Source organism: Lithobates pipiens, unplaced genomic scaffold (assembly GCF_037356315.1).
Source record: "Lithobates pipiens isolate NorthernLeopardFrog02 unplaced genomic scaffold, aLitPip1_a1.2 Scaffold_10, whole genome shotgun sequence".
Classification (NCBI taxonomy): domain Eukaryota; kingdom Metazoa; phylum Chordata; class Amphibia; order Anura; family Ranidae; genus Lithobates; species Lithobates pipiens.
Window position 1 is genome coordinate 194128063 of NW_027507686.1, and position 12991 is coordinate 194141053.

Consider the following 12991-nt stretch of genomic DNA (forward strand, 5'->3'; position numbering starts at 1 on the left):
TCCTTGCAGTCCCACTACTTATTTTTTTTGCAGCGGTTGCAATGTCCACAGTTGGTGTACTTTCCTTGTTAAGTTTTAGTTCATTGATCTTGTCTTGGATGATGAGTAGGTAAGACATACCTTGATCTTCCAACTTTTCCAGCTGATCACTTCTCAAGTAGTCTTCAATAAATTCAACAAGTTCCATTTCGTTGGTACCAGTCACTGATGGAATGTCCACGTCTCTTTCATCTCCCAGCGTAATAGCAAGGCTATGCAGCTGTTCTTCATTAAGCAGATGAATTTGTTTCTGGATATCCCACATCAGCGCACGACGAGGAGACGCCATCTCTGTTGCAATCTGAAGACTTGCACTCACGAGGCAGATGACTCTCACGACTCTCCTTGTAGCTCTGTAGCAGGCTCACGCTTGTCTCACGCTTCCTTCTCACTGGTAACACAACGAATCCCGGACGAGCCCCCAAATGTGAATTAAGAGAGCCGATGATTGTAGACGCGATGAGATAAGGTGATCAGCTTGGCGTGGACTGCAAAGAATCACACAAACAGCATGAGATATGACCACTGACTTTATGGCTGGAAGTAGTTTAATTTTTACATAACAATACATCATTTACGTTTTTATAGTCACATGTGTATAACCATTAACAATATATATAATACCGATTTTAACTAAAGTATTTTAAAACGTAGTTATAACAATGAACATTACTATATTTTAATAACATATATATATCCCTGTTATTCAGTGTTATAGATAATTATCTTTATCTCTCTGGTACATTTTAAGTGTGCAATAATCATACTAGCAATGCATTGCTTTAATACAAATATTTTCATGGTGGTACTCTTTTTTAACCACTAGATGGTGCACATTGCATGTCTGTATGATGCAATACATAAGCTTTACATACAATAGTTTTTTTTCTATATTAAATAACAGAAAACATGTGCTTCTATAAATCTATGCAATTTTCAATAAATCAGGTTTAAATATACCTATTTAGAACAGTTTAGTGTTTATCATAGACATTTGTTCTGACTAATGCAGTATTTTCATGTTCTTAGGCACTTTTCACTTGTTTCTGACACATGCTGTTCTAAACTTCTAATTACAGCAAAACTATAGCATAAAATCTGCTGAGACTTTTTCTGCATCTGCTCAAGATGTTTAGGAATCTTTCTATCACAGGGTAATACAGATTAGGAACAATTTAGAGTACATACCTGCAAAGACTCACACAAACAGCATGAGATATGACCACTGACTTTATGGCTGGAAGTAGTTTAATTTCCAGTCACATGGTGTGTGGCCTTATATAGACTCTGTTTGTGTACCTTCTCTGCCATCTACTGGTTATTAATACAATAGAAGGGACATGTTTAGAAATATAAAAAAAAAATTAATATGTACTTTGCTTTGGGGTGTCTGTTTTGTGACCATATAAACCCCAGTCCGTCACACTGACACAGAGCACACTGACACCAGGGCTGACACAGAGCACACTGACACCAGGGCTGACACAGAGCACACTGACACCAGGGCTGACACAGAGCACACTGACACCAGGGCTGAGGTAGAGCACACTGACACCAGAGCTGACACAGAGCACACTGAGACCAGGGCTGAGGTAGAGCACATTGACACCAGGGCTGAGGTAGAGCACACTGACACCAGAGCTGACACAGAGCTCACTGACACCAGGGCTGAGGTAGAGCACATTGACACCAGGTCTGAGGTAGAGCACACTGACACCAGAGCTGACACAGAGCACACTGACACCAGAGCTGACACAGAGCACACTGACACCAGGGCTGAGGTAGAGCACACTGACACCAGAGCTGACACAGAGCACACTGACACCAGGGCTGACACAGAGCACACTGACACTAGGGCTGACACAGTGCACACTGACACCAGGGCTGAGGTAGAGCACACTGACACCAGGGCTGAGGTAGAGCACACTGACACCAGAGCTGAGGTAGAGCACACTGACACCAGAGCTGACATAGAGCACACTGACACCAGGGCTGAGGTAGAGCACACTGACACCAGAGCTGAGGTAGAGCACACTGACACCAGAGCTGACACAGAGCACACTGACACCAGGGCTGAGGTAGAGCACACTGACACCAGGGCTGAGGTAGAGCACACTGACACCAGGGCTGACACAGAGTACACTGACACCAGGGCTGAGGTAGAGCACACTGACACCAGAGCTGACACAGAGCACACTGACACCAGGGCTGAGGTAGAGCACACTGACACCAGGGCTGAGGTAGAGCACACTGACCCCAGGGCTGACACAGAGCACACTGACACCAGGGCTGAGGTAGAGCACACTGACACCAGAGCTGACACAGAGCACACTGACACCAGGGCTGACACAGAGCACACTGACACCAGGGCTGAGGTAGAGCACATTGACACCAGGGCTGAGGTAGAGCACATTGACACCAGAGCTGACACAGAGCACACTGACACCAGGGCTGAGGTAGAGCACACTGACACCGGAGCTGACACAGAGCACACTGACACCAGGGCTGAGGTAGAGCACACTGACACCAGAGCTGACACAGAGCACACTGACACCAGGGCTGACACAGAGCACACTGACACCAGGGCTGACACAGAGCACACTGACACCAGAGCTGACACAGAGCACACTGACACCAGGGCTGAGGTAGAGCACACTGACACCAGAGCTGACACAGAGCACACTGACACCACACCACTGTACCACCCCCCCCTCCAGTCACATGCACCCCCTAGTCACATTTACCTTACATATAGCAAGGCTCTGTCCCCTCATAGTTCAGTCCGTCGGCTGCACAGTGCACACAGACAGGCCAAATTGGCTCCGCCTCCATAATGGAAGCCCCGCCCTGGAAGGAGGGTAGACTCGGCGATCCTGTGCTGAGATGCTAGCTGTGCCCTGCCCTTGCACAAGAAAGGATGGACAGGATTTGATGGCGGGGCAGGCGGGGCGGGGCAGGCCAGTTGATGGTCTCTGTGTTTGCTGGTGTTCTGACTGGAAGGACACCTGCACTGCAGTTCCACTTCCAGTGAAGTTTTCTGGACAGGAGTGGGGCGAGGTGTTACATAGAAGAGAGGAGGCAGGCTGACTGTACTCTGAACGAGGAGGCACCTGGGATGGATGTATGATGATGGCCAGAGGCGGCTCTTTAGGCAAAGTAGGCGGGAGCGAGGCCCCTAGGAGGGCGAGGCCATAGGCCACCGTCTACTTTGCCTAATTAGAGAGCCGTCTCTGACTAGTTGGCACTGCCATCTTTTGACCAAATGAATTTCTGCAACTCAGTACTAATGCCCAATGTTACACTTACAAAAACTGTATAAAGTGAGATAGTATGATGGTATATACATTATACTGAGAAGTAGGTTTAGGTTGTTTTTTAAGAAGAGTCAGGGAAATGGTTTCCTGTTTGATTTCAGCATCATAAAGACCAATACTATTAACTTTTGCAACATAAACTTTACACAAACTCAACATAAATTGAGCAGCTTGTAACAGATTATTGGGGCCCAGCATAATGATTCTTTCCAGATTTACTTAAATTTACTTTAAATAGTACAATGTCAATGTACAGTGCCTTGACAAAGTATTCATACACCTTGAAATTTTCCACATTTTGTCATGTTACAACCAAAAACGTAAATGTATTTTATTGGGATTTTATGTGATAGATCAACACAAAGTGGCACATAATTGTCAAGTGGAAGGAAAATGATAAATGGTTTTCAATTTTTTTTACAAATAAATATCTGAAAGTGTGGCGTGCATTTGTATTCAGCCCCCTTTACTCTGATACCCCTAACTAAAATCTAGTGAAACCAATTGTCTTCAGAAGTCAAAATGTGGAAAATTTCAAGGGGTATGAATAATTTTTCAAGGCACTGTACAATGCCAAAAGCTTTAATCTCTAAACCAACTCAAAAAGTTTCAGAATGGTATCGGTAGGTTACCTCATCCACTAACTCTTGGAGTCTCTCATGGCGATGTTTCCCTAAAATTGTCTGATCCTGCCCTTCCCACAAGACCCCAAACAATAAATTAGTTCTCTGTTATGTCTGCATTGCATACATTTTCTTTATTATAAATGAACTATTGGTGGGAGATCAGCATTATCTCATGGCTTTTGTAATGGCAACTGTAGTTGAGCATATTTAGAAAACCCGGTGGTCATATAAAGACAGTGAAGTTCCAGAATGCAAATCAACTTGTCAGCGAAAAATAAAAACAAAATCTGAAATATCAGTTTAGCTGACACTTGGCTATAATCTGACTTTTTCCTTTTTGAATGTGTTTGGTTTTCAGATTTGTTTATATTGAACTGGTTTGTCTTTGACAATTTTTTTTTCAGGTATATAATGAAGCCAGCACTACAGTCATCATCACATTCTCATTATTTTACTATATTTCTCATCCAAACTTTAGTTGCCTTTATGTTATTCAATTATAATCATATTAGTAATAAACATATCAGAAATTAGGTTTCCAGTCAGCTCCTTCAGATATTTGGGGGTTATGATACAACAACCAATCTCATCCTACATCAAAATTAACCTAGATCCTCTTATCGGAAGACTGAGAACCACATTAAGGACGTGGACCAATCTCCCCCTAACACTACTAGGTAGGATAAACATTTTTAAAATGATCTTTTTACCACAATTTCTATACATCCTGAGTAATTCGCCAGTATATGTTACTAAAGTCAAATTTAAGGAAATAGACTCAATCCTTACCACTTTCATTTGGAGGGGGGGGAGCAGTTATTATTGCTAAGAAATGAGATTTCCATCATGACCACCAACTGCACAAATTCCTCAACTCCCTCCAAGCCTGAATTGAATTTTGAAATTTTGAAATTGAATTGGACATGGCCATTTGGTGAATAGTTCCCGTTAGAAGAGTGTCCAAAACCCTTTGGTACTAAGTGCCTGCTAACAGCCAACCGTAGCTTATATATTACAGCAAATGCAGTCATTTTTCATCACAGGGATGTATGTGGATTCAGACAGCAGATGCCACAGATGCCAAGGCCTAAAGGACAATATTGGGTGTGGTTTACTTTGGAATCTCCAAGTCATCATCCAAACCTGCACTTCATGGACAAACTCATCAACCTCACTATGTCTTACCGTAGTGACTCTGATATCTTTACTCGTTATGGGTGGTTAGAACGGAATGAAGTTGCTGCTAATTATACAATCCCAAAAAAGTCTCATCTGATGGCTTGGCTTGTCAGTAACTGGAACCCTAATTCCAGACGGGTCAAGTTTTATAACATTAGCATTAGAGGTGATTTATTTTTCCAAAGCAAATACACTTTTGCAAACTGGTACTGACTAGTATTCCAATGTTTATCTTCTCCCTCAGTTTTTCTCCACTCAGCTAATGTGACCACAATACTGATGGACAGAGGCAGGGGGGAGGGTCAAACAAGGATGCTATTCAGACGACTGAGGGTCAAACAAGGATGCTATTTAGACGACTGACATCCTACTTATTAATTGATGACGCCATTGGTCATTAGGAGGTTGGCAGCTAGAAGGTTTTAATTGTGCGCAATGAAAACCTGTGGCTTTGTGTAAATAATGCCACGTACACTCGATCGGAAATTCGACCAGCAAAAGACTGATGAGAGCTTTTCATCGGAAAATGCGACCGTGTGTAGGCTCCATCGGACTTTTGCTGGCGGAATTTCGGCCACAACCCTGGTAAACAGACAACACCAGAAGTCTCAAGAGATACAGCCGTGCTCTTGAGCGAGCATGGCGTCAATCTAAATCCCTGCAAGACTTTACTCTCTACAAATCTGCCCTTCTCAAATACAACTCCTCTCATCAAAACCCTCTCATCCAAACCTCGTCAACTTTTTTCTACCCTTAATTTTTTACTTCACCCTCCAATGCCCCCACCCACCAACTTGCTTACTACTCAACAGATTGCCATCCATTTCAATAGCAAAATCGACACAATTCTTAAGGAGATATCAAGCATTCAAATTCCTCCCCTACCCAACACATCGGGTCCAACACCACACCCAATACTCTCCTTCTTTTGCCCAGTTACCACAGATGAAGTTGATGAACTCCTCTCCCTGGCCCACCTCACTACCTCTCCCCTGGGCACTGTCCCCTCTCAATTACTGTGACCACTTTCCCACTCTATCCTCAACTCCCTTACCCACATCTTCAACCTCTCCCTCTCCTCAGGCACCTTTTTTTCCCTGCTCAAACATGCACTGGTTATCCCCATACTCAAATAACCCTCACTAGACCCCACCTGTTTGAATAACTTAAGACCTTGCTCCTGTTTGGCTCCAAGGTCATCAAACGCCTTGTCCATGATCGAATGAGCTGCTATCTCATGGACAACAACCTTCTTGGACCCCTACAGTCTGGCTTCTGCCCATGACATTCTACTGAAACTGCCCTACTAAAACTCACCAATGACCTACTAACTGCTAAAACCAATGGGCACTACTCCATACTCATACTTTTAGACCTCTCTGCTGCCTTTGACACAGTTGAACACCTGCTCCTCTTCAGCAAATGCCTTGGCCTCTGTGATTCTGCTTTATTCTGGTTCTCCTTCTACCTATCTCAGAGTACTTTCAGTGTCACAACTCCATCTCCTCCACTCCCCTTCCTCATTCTGTTGGGGTACCCCAAAGCTCTGTCCTTGGGCCTCTTCTATTCTCCTACTCTCACTCTATACCTCTTCCCTGAGCCAGTTGATCTCAAACTTTCTGAATGAAATATCGATATGGATGTCACACTACTTCCTCAAACTCAATCTTTCTAAAACTGAGCTTGTTATATTTCTTCCTTCACAGTTCCTCCATTGGTCCCTTCCTCATGGTTCCTCCATTGGTCCCTCCACACATGCCAGGGTCCTGGGTATAATCCTTGACTCTGACCTCTCCTTCAGCTCCCATATCAAATCACTGGCTAAATCCTGCCGCCTTAACCTCTGCAACATCTCCAAAATGTGACTATTCCTGACTAATGACACCACAAAGCAATTTATTGACTCCTTGATTATTTCCCGCCTTGATAGCAACTCTCTCCTTAATGGCCTACCCTTAAACAGGCTATCCCCCCTTCAGTCTATTGTGAATTCTGCTGCTAGACTAATACACCTTACTAACTGATCCATAACTGCTGCTCCTCTCTGCCAATCCTTTCACTGGCTTCCCCTACCCACTGTGTAAAATTCAAAATGCTAACCATAACACACAAGGCCATTCACAACAACGCCCCCATCTACATCCCCAACCTTATCTGCAGATATCGCCCAAGCCATCCTCTCCACTCCTCCCAGGACCTCCTGCTCTCTAGCTCCCTTGTTACCTCCTCCCATGCAGGCCTTCTGGACTTCTCCAGAGCCTCTCCCATCTTCTGGAACTCCCTGCCCCAGTATGTCCAATCAGCCCCTACCCTGTCCACCTTTAGGAGATCCCTGAAAACTAATTTATTCAGGGAAGCCTATCCACACCCACCTAACAGCTGTCCCTCAGTCACCTTTTGAACCACCAACCCCTCCCTTTAGAATGTAAGCTCTACGAGTGGGGCCCTTTTGTATTGAACTCAGTGGCGGAACTACCGCCATAGCAACACATGTGGGCGCTATGGGGCCCGCAGTCAAGTGGGGCCCAGTGAGGACAAGCGGCGGGGCTCCGTGGGTGACAGCGGGCGGCCCGCCGGCTCCGTAGGTGGTCCGCAGGCGAGAGCGGGCGGCTCTGTGAGTGATAGCGGGTGGCTCGCGGGTGGTTCGCGGCTCCGCAGGTGGTCCGCGGGCGAGAGCGGGAGGCTCCGCGGGTAAGAGCGGGTGGCCCGCGGCTCCACGGGTGGTTCGCGGCTCCGCGGGTGGTCCGCGGGCGAGAGCGGGCGGCTCCACGAGTGAGAGTGGGTGGTCCGCGGGCGAGAGAGCGGGCGGATCCGCGGGTGAGAGAGTGGGCGTGAGCGGGCTGGCCAATCAGTGAGCTGACGGGTGGGGGACCAGAGAGATGACATAATCTCTCACTGCCTGGCACCCGCCCTGCATCCCTGCAGTGCAGTTTCCCCCTCACTGTGCAGGCAGCCAGGAAGCAGAGAGATGACATTATCTCTCTGCTGCCTGACTATCTGCTGCCTGACTCTGTGACACAGCAGTAAAGTGACAGAGCAAGTGACAATCCATAATGTGTGGCAGGCGACGTGGCAAGTGACAACCGGGACATGGCAAGTGACAATCTGTAATGTGTGGCAGGTAACGTGGCAAGTGAAAATCCGCGACGTGGCAAGTGACAATCCATAACGTGTGGCAGGTGACGTGGCAAGTGAAAATCCGTGACGTGGCAAGTGACAATCCGTAATGTGTGGCAGGTGACGTGGCAAGTGACAATCCATAATGTGTGGCAGGTGACATGGCAAGTGACAACCTGGGACATGGCAAGTGACAATCCGTAATGTGTGGCAGGTGATGTGGTAAGTGACAACCTGGATGTGGCAAGTGACAATCCGTAATATGTGGCAGGTGACGTGGCAAGTGAAAATCCATGACATGGCAAGTGACAATCCGTAACGAGTGGCAGGTGATGTGGCAAGTGAAAATCCGTGACGTGGCAAGTGACAATCCGTAATGTGTGGCAGGTGACGTGGCAAGTGACAATCCATAATGTGTGGCAGGTGATGTGGCAAGTGACAACCTGGGACATGGCAAGTGACAATCCGTAATGTGTGGCAGGCGATGTGGTAAGTGACAACCTGGATGTGGCAAGTGACAATCCGTAATATGCGGCAGGTGACGTGGCAAGTGAAAATCCGTGACATGGCAAGTAACAATCCGTAATGTGTGGCAGGTGACGTGGCAAGTGACAATCCGTAATGTGTGGCAGGTGACGTGGCAAGTGACAATCCGTAATGTGTGGCAGGTGACGTGGCAAGTGACAACCCGGGATGTGGCAAGTGACAATCCATAATGTGTGGCAAGTGACAATCTAGGACGTGGAAAGTGACAATCCATAATGTGTGGCAAGTGACAATCTGTAATGTGTGGCAAGTGGCAATCTAGGACGTGGCAAGGGACAATCCGTAATGTGTGGCGAGTGACAATCCGGGACGTGGCAAGTGGATAATCCGCAACATGTGGCAGGTGACATTCTGCAACGTGTGACAATCTGCACCTGGTGGCAGGCGACGTGGCAAGTGGACAATCCGCAACGTGTGGCAGGTGATGTGACAAGTGACAATCCTTAATGTGTGGGAAGTGACAATCCAGGACGTGGCAAGTGACAATCCTTAATGCGTGGCAAGTGACGTCGCAAGTGACAATCTGGGATGTGGCAAGAGGACAATCCGCAACATGTGGCAGGTGACATTCTGCAACGTGTGACAAGTTAAAATCTGCATCTGGTGGCAGGCGATGATGGCAAGTGACACGCTCAGGGATCCCACTGATTTTGCATTATGGTGAGTTGAACTATTTTGTTTTATATAACAGAACAGAAATTGGTTAGAAGGCATGGAGGTCAGCAATGTGTTCCCTTCAGGGGCTGCATACAGTATACTGCATACTTTGTTGTTAAAAATTAATATAAGCCTGGGTACTGTGCCACATGGATGTGGTAGTCTGTTGTTCAATGGCATTAGTTAATTATTTTTGCTATGGGGCCCTGTGATTTCTAGTTACGCCCCTGATTGTACTGTAATTGTGTTGCCCCCCTATACATTCATGCACACACACACACAATGTACACAGCAATGGTAATAAAACTAGCATAGTTAGTGAGATAAGAAGAGGAAGAGCTGGGGCTGGGAAAACTGTTGGATAAATGAGTAACAAAACCCAAGTCAAGGCCGTTGTAATTTTTTGTCAAATAGAACTACACATACACTATACACACAATCAGAAAATCGTCTGAAAATTACCGCTTTTGAAGCAATTGTACAATAATCTGATCATTAGTACACAGCTTTCGAGAGCTGATCACGATAATTCATGTAAAATTTTCAGATGGAACAAGCACAAAAATGTTTCTTGTATGATACCAGATCGTCCGAACTTTGTTTAATCATGACATGTGAAGGACCTAATCCACAGTCGGTTAAGCCACCCGTTACACATAATATCCAAACCCTCCAAACCCCCTCACAAATGACATGACAAGATTTTTGGAGTAAATGGCCTTGACGGCCTTTTATTAACAATTACTTTAAACTTAAACAAATAACATTTTTTTAAATAAATCTTAACCCAACTTATGTCCTCTTGGGGTATTCGAGGGTAACACACATCACTGGTCACTGCGACAAACTTCTTTTAACTTTAGGCCTCCAGTCGCAAGCCCCCTGACCCGGAGACGGTACTCAACGTTCGCAGTGACCTACCTTTTACCCCTTCCAGGTTAACCCCTCATTAACCGGAAGGTACCTGATAACCCCATCCACAGATGGGTACCCCCATGTTAATCCCATACCACAAATGGGTACCAACCATGTTAACCCCATACCACAGATGGGTACCAACCATGTTAACCCCATACTACAAGATGGGTACCAACCATGTTAACCCCATACCACATCTGGGTACCAACCATGTTAACCCCATCCACAGATGGGTACCAACCATGTTAACCCCATGCCACAGATGGGTACCAACCATGTTAACCCCATGCCACAGATGGGTACCAACCATGTTAACCCCATACCACATATGGGTACCAACCATGTTAACCCCATCCACAGATGGGTACCAACCATGTTAACCCCATATCACAGATGGGTACCAACCATGTTAACCCTATACCACAGATGGGTACCAACCATGTTATATATGCATATCACATCCATATTCTCCTCCTCCAAAGACCCAACCACTGCCACAGGCTTTCCTTACCGCCCCTACTATAATGAACCATACTCGGGAGGGTGGGTGGGAATCTTCTCCACCGTCGCTCACTGCTGATGTCACTCCCCCTCCTTCCTCCTAGCTTCCTAACCCAAGTGCCTCCCCTGCTCCGGCCACTCCCCTTTTCTTAAAGGGGACACATTTTTCTTTCCCAATAGCCTGACTGTGCTGTCCACACCTGTCATGCCGTCCCTGCGCTTATTCTTTTCTCTCCTTCTGCTCCGGGACTCTCTTGACATGTGAAGGACCTAATCCACAGTCGGTTAAGCCACCCGTTACACATAATATCCAAACCCTCCAAACCCCCTCACAAATTACATGACAAGATTTTTGGAGTAAATGGCGTTGACGGCCTTTTATTAACAATTACTTTAAACTTAAACAAATAACATTTTTTTAAATAAATCTTAACCCAACTTATGTCCTCTTGGGGTATTCGAGGGTAACACACATCACTGGTCACTGCGACAAACTTCTTTTAACTTTAGGCCTCCAGTCGCAAGCCCCCTGACCCGGAGACGGTACTCAACGTTCGCAGTGACCTACCTTTTACCCCTTCCAGGTTAACCCCTCATTAACCGGAAGGTACCTGATAACCCCATCCACAGATGGGTACCCCCATGTTAATCCCATACCACAAATGGGTACCAACCATGTTAACCCCATACCACAGATGGGTACCAACCATGTTAACCCCATACTACAAGATGGGTACCAACCATGTTAACCCCATACCACATATGGGTACCAACCATGTTAACCCCATCCACAGATGGGTACCAACCATGTTAACCCCATGCCACAGATGGGTACCAACCATGTTAACCCCATACCACAGATGGGTACCAACCATGTTATATATGCATATAACATCCATATTCTCCTCCTCCAAAGACCCAACCACTGCCACAGCACGAAAGGGGTAAAACCTTACCCGTGCATGCGCCTCCACACCCTCCTTGCTCGCTGTATGCTTTCCTGCAAACCCAGAGTCCAAAGATCGTTTCCCACTTCATTAAAGTGCAGCCCATCGCTCCTAAGATACCTCCCTCTAACCACCTATAGCACTCCCTGACGTATAATCCCACCCCTGTTCCTAATCACAAACTTGCTCACTTCCGTGTTTTCTTCCACTCGGGTCCCATCAACCTTTTTAGCTGGACAAGACGTACTGCCCACCATATCTGACCAATAACCATCCCGGCTGAGCTTCCTGACTGGAGATGCCCCACTGCCTACTGTTCGGCTGAACATAAGCTCTTCTGGCCCACCCCAGGAAACATATGAGTGACCCAGGATCCACTTGGCCAACCTCTGCACCTGTAAACAATAAAATGACAGACCAACCAGCAATTTCCCCCATACTTAACACCAAAATAAAGCCTGAAAAAACACATCTGTAAACCAATTCTGCCACGAATGTGGGAGACTATACAACTCAAATCTGTTCGAGCCCCACATACCAAGGCGCTTATGTGTTTCATGACGGAGGACGGCCCAGGAAGCCTCCGTGTCCGCCCCAGTCCAGAAAAACTGGGAGGCCTACATTTTTTGGATCATAGCCACCGCTGTCAACCATTTTTAAAACCTGGCTATGAACTGTAGCCTTGGCAAGGACGACCCATCACTATATCTCCGCACAGAGCCTGTGAACCCAGGCCACTTGTCCCTAAAGATCATGCTCCTCTTACCGGACAAATGTGTGACTCAGTAGTCCGGAACCTTCCAGTCGCATGTACTTACCGGTCAGACCGGTTGTCTGTTCTTTGACCGCCTTACCCACCTACTGACCGAATCTCGCAAATACCCACAGCCCTCCATCAGCTGTCCCCCTGGAGACATTTTAAAGGGGGTTGCCAAACTCGCTTATCCGCAACATCCCAAAGAAAAATCAGTGTGAAGGCCGAGCGGAATACGGCACATTTATACTCTGAGCTACAAATGTTGCTCAGCCCCGAAATCAGGCCACGTAGCATGGCAATGGAACTGGTTGCCTCATACTTTGAAAAGAAAGGCCAATTCTGCCAATTAATGATCAAAGGCGGCTGCCGCCATACCTCTCTCAAATCCTA

General features: G+C 46.4%; 1 pseudogene; it reads left to right on the top strand.

Annotated features, from left to right (window-relative positions):
- The first annotated feature begins 4390 nt into the window (after positions 1-4390).
- Positions 4391-5371, top strand: LOC143926096 (4-galactosyl-N-acetylglucosaminide 3-alpha-L-fucosyltransferase FUT6-like; annotated as a pseudogene).
- The last annotated feature ends 7620 nt before the right edge of the window (positions 5372-12991 follow it).